Below are 10412 nucleotides of genomic sequence, written 5' to 3'. Positions count from 1 at the left end.
ACTGCTACCCTGTTGATTCCTAGAGCCTCATTTTCTGCCAACACCTTCAGTACGTCTTTCTCCAGTACCATTGGTTCTTGATCATATGCTACATCCCAAAATGGTTGGACGTTGACCAAATTGGCCGATTCTTTTTGGTACCACGATTGCATATTCCATTTTCTCTCGATGGTTTATGTGTCCTTCCATTTTTTGTCTGGAACCACTCGAGACTCTGGTTGTTCTCCAGCATCCTTCTGCTTGGGAAACGAGCAACACATTATTCCCTTTGGGTTTTCTAACTCCATATTTCCATTTAATACATTGCACATTGAGTTATGCAGCCCCCGCCCAGCATCACCATCACCCCCCCTCCACACACACACACAAACACACACACACACAGAAAGCAAAAACGATGTGCTGTGAATCCCAACTTCTATGCTCATGGTTATAAGCCCATTGGGGTCTGTTGGGGTATCTTTGCTACGTCCACAGCAGGATTAACGCAGGGTATATCAGGGATCAACCCCTTTTGAGATAGGAACGAGGTTAACCAAGCAAAGCCGAGATGGGGGAAGACAGATAGATGCCCAGTCACATGAAAGTCACTTGGAAGCGGAAGCTGAACGAGATGGGGATCTTCTTCCAGCGCTGACAGCTGGTTTGGGACTTCTAGCCCCTCAACCTGTGAGGAAATAAACTTCTGCCTGTTAAGAGCACCTCTTACGGAATTTCTGTTATAGCAGAACTCAGACGAAGCAGCAGAGTTTTGAGTGGCGTGTGGACCAAAACCCCTCTGGTTTGACTCGCAATAAGAGACAGCTAGGGAGGGAGCTGGGTCCCCATCCCAGTTCCAAACAAATCGAACACAAACCCATGGTCATCAAGCCCATTCTGACCCACACTGACCCTACGGGGCAGAGAAGCCGGCTCCCTAGGTTTTCCAAGGCTGTACATTTTTACGGAAGCAGGCTGCCTCATCCTGCTTCTGTGTAATTCTGGTGGATTCGAACTGCTGACCTTTTGGCTACCAGTCCAGTAGGTAAGCCACTGAGCCACCTGGGCCCCCATCATCATGCCCAGTGTCAAAGTAGCAAGTGATTAGCTGAGTACTCTACTCATGTGCCTCACTGTCATTGATCCATCCCGACTCGTAGCAACTGGAAAGGCAGGATAGAACTGCCCCCATGGGTTCCCAGACCACCAGTCTTTGTTGTTGTTGTTGTTGTTAGGTCCATCTAGTTGGCCCTGATCCATAGCCACCCTGTGCACAACAGAACGGGACACCACCACTCCTGCAATGTCCTCACAATGGTTCCGGTGCCTGAGCTCATGGACACGGCCACTGTTTCCGTCCATCTCATCGAGGGTCTTCCTCTTTTCTGCCACCCCTCCACCTGACTAAGCACGCTGTCCTTATCCAGGGACTGGTCTCTCCCGATGGAGTCTCACCGTCCTTGTCTTTAAGGATCGGTTTGTCCTGTTAGCAGTCTGTGTAGGTCTGGGCTGACCAGGGAAACAAATTCAGAGACCTCATATGTGTGAGAGAGAGAGCTTTATATCTGAGAGTAATTGTACATTAAGAAAACATCCTGGTCCAGTCCAGATCACGTCCATTAGTGCAATATTAGCCCATATGTCTGATACTAGTCCGTAAATTCTTCTACAGACTCACACAGCGTGTGCAATGATGCCCAAAGCGGGAAGATTACAGGCCAGTGTTGGAAAGTCTTGTGGAAGCATCTCAGCACTGGCGTGGGTCTCCATGTGGTTCCTCCAGCTCCAGGACTCTGGCTCCATCAGCGTAGCTCCATGTGGCTTCTCAACAGGAATGTCTCACAGGGAGTGTGTGTGTCCCACCATTGGGGAGGAAGACAGGAGTTCCCAGAATCCTCAGGAGAAGGCCATGCCCACACAGTGGCGTCATTGGCTATGACCTGATTGACAGGCTGGACTCTACCCTTCACTCAAGTTGACAGGAGATGCTGTAACTGCCACACAGTGCATGGTACTTTCAATATTCATCTCCAGCACCACAATTCAAAGGCATCGATTCTTCTATGGTCATCCTTATTCAATAGCCAACTTTCACAGGCATATGATGCAATGGAGAATAATACCATGGCTGGGGTCAGGCACACCTGAGTTCTTGAAGGAACATCCTTGCTCTTCAGCACTCCAAAGAGGTCTGGTGCAGCAGATTTACCTCATGCATTACATCTTTTGATCTCTTGATTGCTGCTTCCATGAGCCTTGTGGATCCCAGTGAGATGAAGTCCTTGTCAACTTCAGCCTTGTCTGTGGGCGGAGGTCGGCTCACTATCATCCTCCCTGCTGCCAGACCACTGTCTCCCCACATCATAGAAGTGGGCCTGCTTCCTGCTGCTGGGGACAATGGACAGGCTCCTGTAGGCAGAGTTTACATCCTACTGATAATGGTCTCTATCAGTTGGGCCAGGAACAAGCCAAACCAGCTCTGTGACATCCAAAGTTAGGCTGCCATCCTGTATCTAAGACCTGCCCATCTTGCCACGTGTATACCCCAATCCCTCCTCTTCCTATTGCCTGGATACCCCTAGATCACCCCCTCCCATCACTGTAATACCTATAGCACAACCCTTTCCTGTGACGTGTGTCTTCACCTGTAATTAGGGGGCTGGGACATCCGCAGAGAGGATAAAAGCTTGGGGAGCATTAAAGTTTCTCTCTCTCCCTCCACGTGGACCACCAAGCAGGGCTGAGGTGAGCAATGCTACCATAAAATGTGTCTGACTCCATTTATTTCTGTATATCTCTTTTATCTCTCATGCTCTCTATAACTTTACTATAACATTTACTTATTATCGCTGTACAATTGCGCCTACCGAACCCGTAATGATTGTGCTAGGAGCTGGTTTCTCCTGGCATATGGCGCCCATCACATGGAGTGTGGTAGGAGAAGAACTCTTTTGAGTTATATCCTGTGTAACAATTGTACGGCCTCATCAAACTGTGAGGGTGAATTGGGAAAAGTTTTTTTTTTGAGTTTATTTTTTAAGTGTGAATTTTTTAGTCCGAGTGAGATATGGGTCAGGTAAAGAGCAAAGATACGGAGTACGGGATCATTCTTTGCCACCTCTTGAAGAAACAAAAGGTAGTGGTAGTGCATAAGAGAATGAAAGAGTTTCTCCAGTGGTAAAGGAATTTTATCCTTCCTTTCCGGAGTCAGGAACCTTTGACATGGAGATCTGGGATAAGGTAGCCATTAACTTAAGAAAAGCTCACAGGGAAGGATGGAGTATCCTTGTGGAGATGTGGTCTCTATGGGTTCAAGTTAAGATGGTTTTAGTACCTTTGCAGGAGGAAGAGAATGAGGATTATCAGTCTAGTGAGAAGTCTTGTGTGAGCTATCCAGATCTAGAAAAGCAAGCTAACGTGTCTATGAATGAGCATTCATTAGGCAATTAAACTTTAAGAAAAACTGAAACAGGGATTGATTTGTTATGCGAACCCTCTGATTCTAATAGGAACCTCACGGCCATAGCCTATATGCCTTCTGGGGACTGCAGCCTCAGAAGGTTTAAAGGTGATAAACTATGAGAGGCAGCAGATTCCAAGACCCAAAGTGAAGCTATTAAGCAACCCCAGGAAGCTCCCTTGTTTTCAAAGGTAGGGAAAGCAGAGAAACAGAACCAGCAGAGTGCTGAGGAACATCCAAGCTGCGCAAACTTAAATCAGGTGAGAAGCAGGCAAAATGGGTTTCAGGCAGATAAGAAGGTTTCAGGCAGGGCTGAAAAAACTAAGCCTGAGTCAGAAGGGGACATAGTAAAGACACCTGCTCCCCTGCTGGAATTTAGTGTAAGAAAGACCAGAGATTGTAAAACAATCAAGCAAGCCAGTGCTGGAGGTAGAGAGATTAGCTCCAGAGAAATGCAAACTAGGAGAGCTGACACGGAAGTAGAAGTTAGGGAAGTGCAACTTAGCGATATACAGGTTAAGGAGAGCAGCTCAGAGAATAGAAGTAGAGAAGCAAAGTATAGAAAAGCACCTCTACTTTCGAGAGTAGAAAGAGGGATTGCAGAAGAAGGAGATTTAGAATTTAGAATGTCTTATTCTGTTAGAGTTGTTAGCAGATAGCCTTTGGGAAACACCCACAAGGCATTCAAAGTGCCTTTCCCTTCAAGCTACTAAAAGATCTCAAGCAAGCTGTATCTAACTATGGTCTAGATTCCCCATTTGTTATTAGCATGATAAAGGCTCTAGCAGAGTCCGAGAGCTGGACCCTACTGACTAGAGAGCTTTAGCAAAAATATGTCTTTACTCTTCAGAATATTTGCAATATCAAATGCTGTGGAAGGAAGCAGCCCTGGCACGAGCAAGTAATAATGCTGAGGAAAGGATAGATACAGGAATTCATCAATTGCTAGGGGATGAGAAGTATATCACAGTTGAGTCCCAACTACAGTTCACTGAACAGACAATAGGACAGATACGTGAGGTTTGCTTAAGTGCCTGGAAAAAGATAATTCCATCAGAAGAGAGAAAGCCGAGTTACACGGCTATAAGACAACAAAATGATGAGCCTTGTGCTGACTTTGTGTCCCGACTGGAAGATGCTATTTCCAAGTGTGTAAAAAATGTCCAGGCAGTAAGAGACTTAGTGCATAAGTTATCTTATGATTTCTCTAATAAGCACTGTAAAAATGCCCTGCGGCCCTATAGGGGAAAGGGCACCCTGCCAGATTATCTGGGGATATGCAGGAATGTAGAGACAGAGGAATATAAGGCCGACCTCATGGCAGCTGCATTGGCAAATTATATCAGACCTAGAAAAAAGTGCTCTAGTTGTGGGAAGACAGGTCATCTTCAAAGAGAGCGCAGACAGCACAGTCCGATCAGCCGTGAAAAGCAAACTGCGGCCCAAGCCAGAGCATGGGCCAGGGCCACAGAATTCAGGTTTAAAAGACCCTGAACTTTGTCCACGCTGTAAAAAGGAAACTCATTGAGCGAGTCAATGTCGCTCAAAATGCACCAGTGAAGGGTCGCCACTAGCAGAGACTTCCGAGCGGGGAAAATCGAGGAAGGAGTTTGAGGCAGACCCCGCCCAGCAGAGCAGGGGAGGCAAGGTGCCTGCCCACGGGAGCAAAGAAGATCTTAGAGAGAAACTGCAGACATCCCCCAGTTTCACAGCAGGAGAGCAGACCTCGCCAAACAGGCAAAAGCCCAGCCTCTGCAGTTGGTTTGGCTAACCAAGATAAGGCTCAGAAGCCCTCACAGCAGTTGGATTCTAAAAGGCAGGAGCTTCTTTTTGAAAGTGTAATACAATTTCTATCAGAAAGTTTTAACCTAAGTACTCAAGGAATTAAAATTGGTACGGGAGTTGATCAGAGTTGTGAGGAAAAGCCAAAATCTGTGATTAGATCAGGAATTATTAAGAGCGGTAATTGGGGTTCGCTACTTAAAAGAGCTATGGGATGTTTTTTAGGAAAGTCCAACATAAATTCTCAAGTTGTTGGCGGAATTAGTGACCAGGATTATGAAGAAATGAAGGCAGTGATAAATTCTGATATACCATGATTTATTGTTGGGAACCGTCATGGATCAGGCAGAGCCTGAGTGACGGAGAGGACATGGCAAGGCCCTGGACTCTGCCCTGTCCCCCCTGGAATGCTAACAGTTAAAGCTCATGATATTGTGCTTGACTTTTGTCAAAGGCTTGACGGCTTGCATGGGAGGAGCTAGGAAGGGTTCCTGAGAACGGAACGCTCTCTGGGCTTTTAATCAGACACGGTGCAGCCAAGCTTGATGTGGTGATTGTGTCCAAGCATAACTACTTTCTTGTGAAATAGTATAAAACATAGTGTGTAAAAAATAAATTTGCTGGTGCCTTGTGCCAGTCCTCCCAACCCCGCTGTTCTGTCTGGCTTTAATCCCACCCCACCTCTTCCGTCGTAGACCCTCTGCAGGTGCGGGACACCGCAGTTTGGCTCCTTGAACAGGGACCTGAAGGTGGAAGCAGTGAGGACCCCAGAGTGAGCCGGCGAAAGTAAGAAAGTAAGTTGTCAAAATCCTGGGGAAATGAATCAATTGGGAGTAAAAATGGGGCAAACTGTGCCTAGAGAACGTCAATTATATGCTCAAATGCTTACCTCTAGGCTAGCTAGTAGAGGGGTTAAAGTGTCTTCCACGCAAATTGAAAGATTTCTTAAGTTTGTTCATGAACAATGTCCTTGGTTTCCAGAAGAAGGAACGGTGAGTCCTGAAATTGGGACCGAGTAGGGAGAAGACTAAAAGACTTTCATGCAGGAAAGCCAACCCATACTCCATTAGATTCTTTTTCTATTTGGGGCTTGGTTAGAGATAATTTAGGACCAGAACGTGAACCTCTTAGAAGGACCCGGTCTGCAAGTTCTCCTTCGGGAGACTCTCCTGCAAAGTATGGGGGACCAAGTGCCCCCGCTCTGACTGGGGATGTTCCCGAGGGTTTGGGGCTGGAGTTTGATGATGAACTTGCCCGAGAGGATGAAGAACAATGGGGTAATGTCGATCCTTCCCTGCCTTGACAACGCCAGCAGTGGAGAAGCTGCAGGAGGTTTTAATAGAGATTCAAAAATCTCTGACCCCGAAGCGGCAGGAAGTATGATTTCTCAAGAACGTAAAGCCGCCTCCTACCACCACCACCCCCTATGTGGGGCTTTCCGAAACCTATGTAGTTAGTCCCCTCAAACAGGCTTTATTAAAAGCAAGAGAGCAAGGTGAGGATGATTTGGGGATCCCATTAGCATTTCCAGTGATTGAAAGAGACGACCCTAATAATCCAGGTCAAAGAGTTCGGACTTATGTGGCCTTCCCTCTAAAAATCTTGAAAGATTTGAAAAAGCCATTGTGCTCAGTATGGAGCTACTGCCCCTTTTACCCTTGGCATCCTTAGCTCATTCGCCTCCGAGGCCTTAACTCCTAATGATTGGAGGAATATAGAAGAGCCTGTGTATCAGGAGGCGATTATCTGCTGTGGAAATCTGAGTTTCAGGAACAATGTAAAGATCAAGCTTGTAGCAATCAGAGGAATCCTCAATATCAGCAATGGAATCAGGATATGCTGATGGGAGAGGGACTTTACACAGATATTGGTGTGCAGATTCGTTATCCTCCTGAAGTATATCCAAATAGATGCCTGTGCTCATAAAGCATGGAGGAAGCTTCCTTCAGGAAAAAGGACTGAGGAGTTGTCAAAGATAGTGCAGGGTCCGGATGAGAGGTATCGGGATTTTGTGGCTCGGCTATTACAGGCTGTAGGGCGAGTGGTGGTGGATGGAGAAGCTGGGACTTTGCTAGTAAAACAGTTAGCCTTGGAGAATGCTGATGCTGCCTGTCAGGCCATCCTAAGAGCCTTTTACAGAAGAGGAGATCTAACAGATTACATTAGATTGTGAGCTGCTGTGGGACCTTCCTACATGCAAGGAGTTGCTTTAGCTGCTGCCTTAAAGGGCACCTCTATTGAGGGAATAGTTCAGCAGCAAAGGGGTGGAAACATCACTTGCTTTAGCTGTGGCAAGAAGGGGCATATGAAAAAAGATTGCAAAGGTGGCGCTGGAGGAAAGTTGGCAGGAAAATAGCAAGATCAGCCATGCCACTGTCCTCACTGTAAGCAAGGAAAGCATGGGGCTAATGAATGCAGATCAAAGACTGATGCTGCTGGCAATCCTTTAGGAAATCAGGGAAACTCCACAAGGGATCATGTCCCGGCCAGGCAGACAATGGGGGCAATGTCTGTAGCCTCAGGGAGGCCAGTCCTTACAGAGGAAGAGATTGCCAACCTCGGAAGGAACTCAGGGTACAAGACCTCCTCCGGGCAACCCCTGGAAGTGCAGGACTGGATATAAGTTCCACCAAGTTTGTAGTTCTCACTCCGGAACTGTCCCCCCTGGAATGCTAACAGTTAAAGCTCATGATATTGTGTATGGACCTTTGCCAGAAGGGGCTGTGGGTCTCTTGCTTAGCTGAAGCTCTTTGACGATGAAGGGTTTACAAGTGTTCCCTGGAGGAATGGACAGTGATTACTGGGGAAATGAAAGTCATGTGTGCTGCCCCTAGAAACAGTGTCACTATTCAGCCTGGGGATCGAATTGCCCAAGTAGTCATTGTCCCTTTGGTTTTGCAAGGAAAATCGCAGAAAGGAAAAAGAGAAAACAAGGGGTTTGGTTCCTCAGACGATGCTTTTTGGGTTCAAGCCATAACCAAAAACAGGCCTGAAAAGATTCTTTTTGTTCATGGAAAGCCCTTTAAGGGTATTCTTGATACTGGAGCTGATGTGTCAGTCATTAGCTTGGAACCCTGGCCCAAAGCTTGGCCCGCTCAAATAGCAACTGCAGAATTGCAAGGAGTAGGGCAAACTACCAGCCTATTCAAAAGTACAGCACTCTTGTGCTGGAAGGATGGGGAGGGCCATCAGGGGGAATTTCAGCCATACATCGTTCCTCATTTACCTGCCAATGTGTGGGGCCGAGATGTGCTACAGCAAATGAAAGTTCTTCTGTTCACAGAAGACCAAGCACCTTTTTCGTAGGGGCCACGCTCACCCCTGGATCCACTACTGCTGATCCTATAACTTGGACAGATGACAAGCCAGTGTGGATTGAGCAGTGGCCCCTCACCAAAGGAAAGATCCAAGTAGCCAACGACCTGGTTCAGGAGCAGCTTAACTTGGGTCATATAGAACCTTCAAACAGTCCATGGAACAGCCCTATATTTGTGATTAAGAAAAAATCAGGAAAATGGAGACTTACAAGATTTAAGGAGGGTAAATAAAACCATGCACTTGATGGGGCCCCTTCAGCCTGAATTGCCCTCACCTGTAGTTATTCCTCGTGATTATTGTTTGTTAATCATTGATTTAAAGGACTGTTTTTATACGATCCCTTTGGCTCCTCAGGACTGTCAGAGATTTGCATTTTCCATTCCATCTATTAATTTAATTGAGCCCATGAAAAGATACCACTGGAAAGTTTTACCCCAGAGAATGGCAAATAGCCCTACTATGTGTCAGACATTTGTAGCTGCGGAATTTCAGGCTACCTGGAAAAAATACCCAGAGGCTTACATAGTACATTATATGGATGACATTTTGTTTACAGCGTCTACTCCCTCAAAACTGGCAAAAGTATATAAACATGCTTGCCCAGGTCTTTTGAAAAAAGGCTTAAAGACAGCTGAGGAAGAGGTACAGTCTATGTCTCCGTTTCAATATTTAGGTCAGATAACAGAAGGCCAGAAAATCCTAAGACAGAAAGCCTCCATTAGACTTAATAATTTGAAAACCTTAAATGATTGGCAAAAATTGTTGGGAGATATAAATTGGATACGTCCATCTCTCAGCTTAACTACTGGAGAGATGAAACCCTTATTTGACATCCTTAAAGGGAATTCTGACCCTTCTTCCAGCCGAGTAATGACGCCGGAGGCAAAAAAGGTTCTTGAACAGGTGGAGACAATGATTTCCCAACAGTTTTTAATACGCATTGATCATACTAAGGCCTGGAGCTATTTGATTTTATCTACTCCTTACTTGCCCACTGGATTATTTTGGCAAGATGGCCCCCTTGAGGGCCTTCACCTCCCTTCAACTCGTAAACAAGTAATTACTTATTATGAGGCTGTAGCAAAATTAATAAGGATAGGAAGGCAATGAGCCCGACAACTGTTTGGTATGGAGCCCACTTTAATCGTGGTACCGTATAAAACTGATCCTGTTGCTTGGCTCTTCGAAACATCTGAAGTCTGGGGGCTGTCTCTTGCTGAATATGCTGGGCAGCTGGACTGTCACTACCCAGCCTCTAAACTTTTGGATTTTTGGAATCATCATCCTATTGTTTTTGAAAAGGTAATGCAACTTCAACCCATTTCAGGAGTACCTTTAGTTTTCTCCGATGGATCCAGCAATGGCAAAGCTGTGTATGTTACTAATAACCAGCCTGTTGTTTTTCAGACCCCTCACAAATCCGCACAACGGACTGAACTTGCAGCTGTTATTGCAGTTTTTACCGCCTTACCCTGTACAAGCTTTAGCCTTTTTAATGATTCCTGTTACATGGCCTCGGCAGTGCCACACCTGGAAACAGCTGTCCTTCATACAGGGGATCCTTCAGACATCATAGAAATGTTTTTACAACTGTAAGACCTGATTAGAAAGAGGACTGCCCCATGTTATGTGGGTCATATCAGGGCTCATTCTGGTCTACCTGGGCCCCAGGCAGAAGGTAATCAATTAGCAGATTCGGCCACTAGAGACATTTTTCCAGTATTTGATCAGGCAGTTGCCTCTCATAAATATTTTCATCAAAATAGTGGAGCTCTTAGAAAGCAATTTGGCCTTACTAGAAAACAAGCCTGACATATAGTTAAAAACTGTGCTGTGTGTGGAGACATCAACACACCTCCGCCCCCGCCCCCCC

The sequence above is a fragment of the Echinops telfairi genome, unplaced genomic scaffold (genome assembly GCF_000313985.2).
Source record: "Echinops telfairi isolate 266 unplaced genomic scaffold, ASM31398v2 ScPeMD7_7458;HRSCAF=8496, whole genome shotgun sequence".
Classification (NCBI taxonomy): domain Eukaryota; kingdom Metazoa; phylum Chordata; class Mammalia; order Afrosoricida; family Tenrecidae; genus Echinops; species Echinops telfairi.
This window is presented reverse-complemented; position numbering follows the sequence as displayed.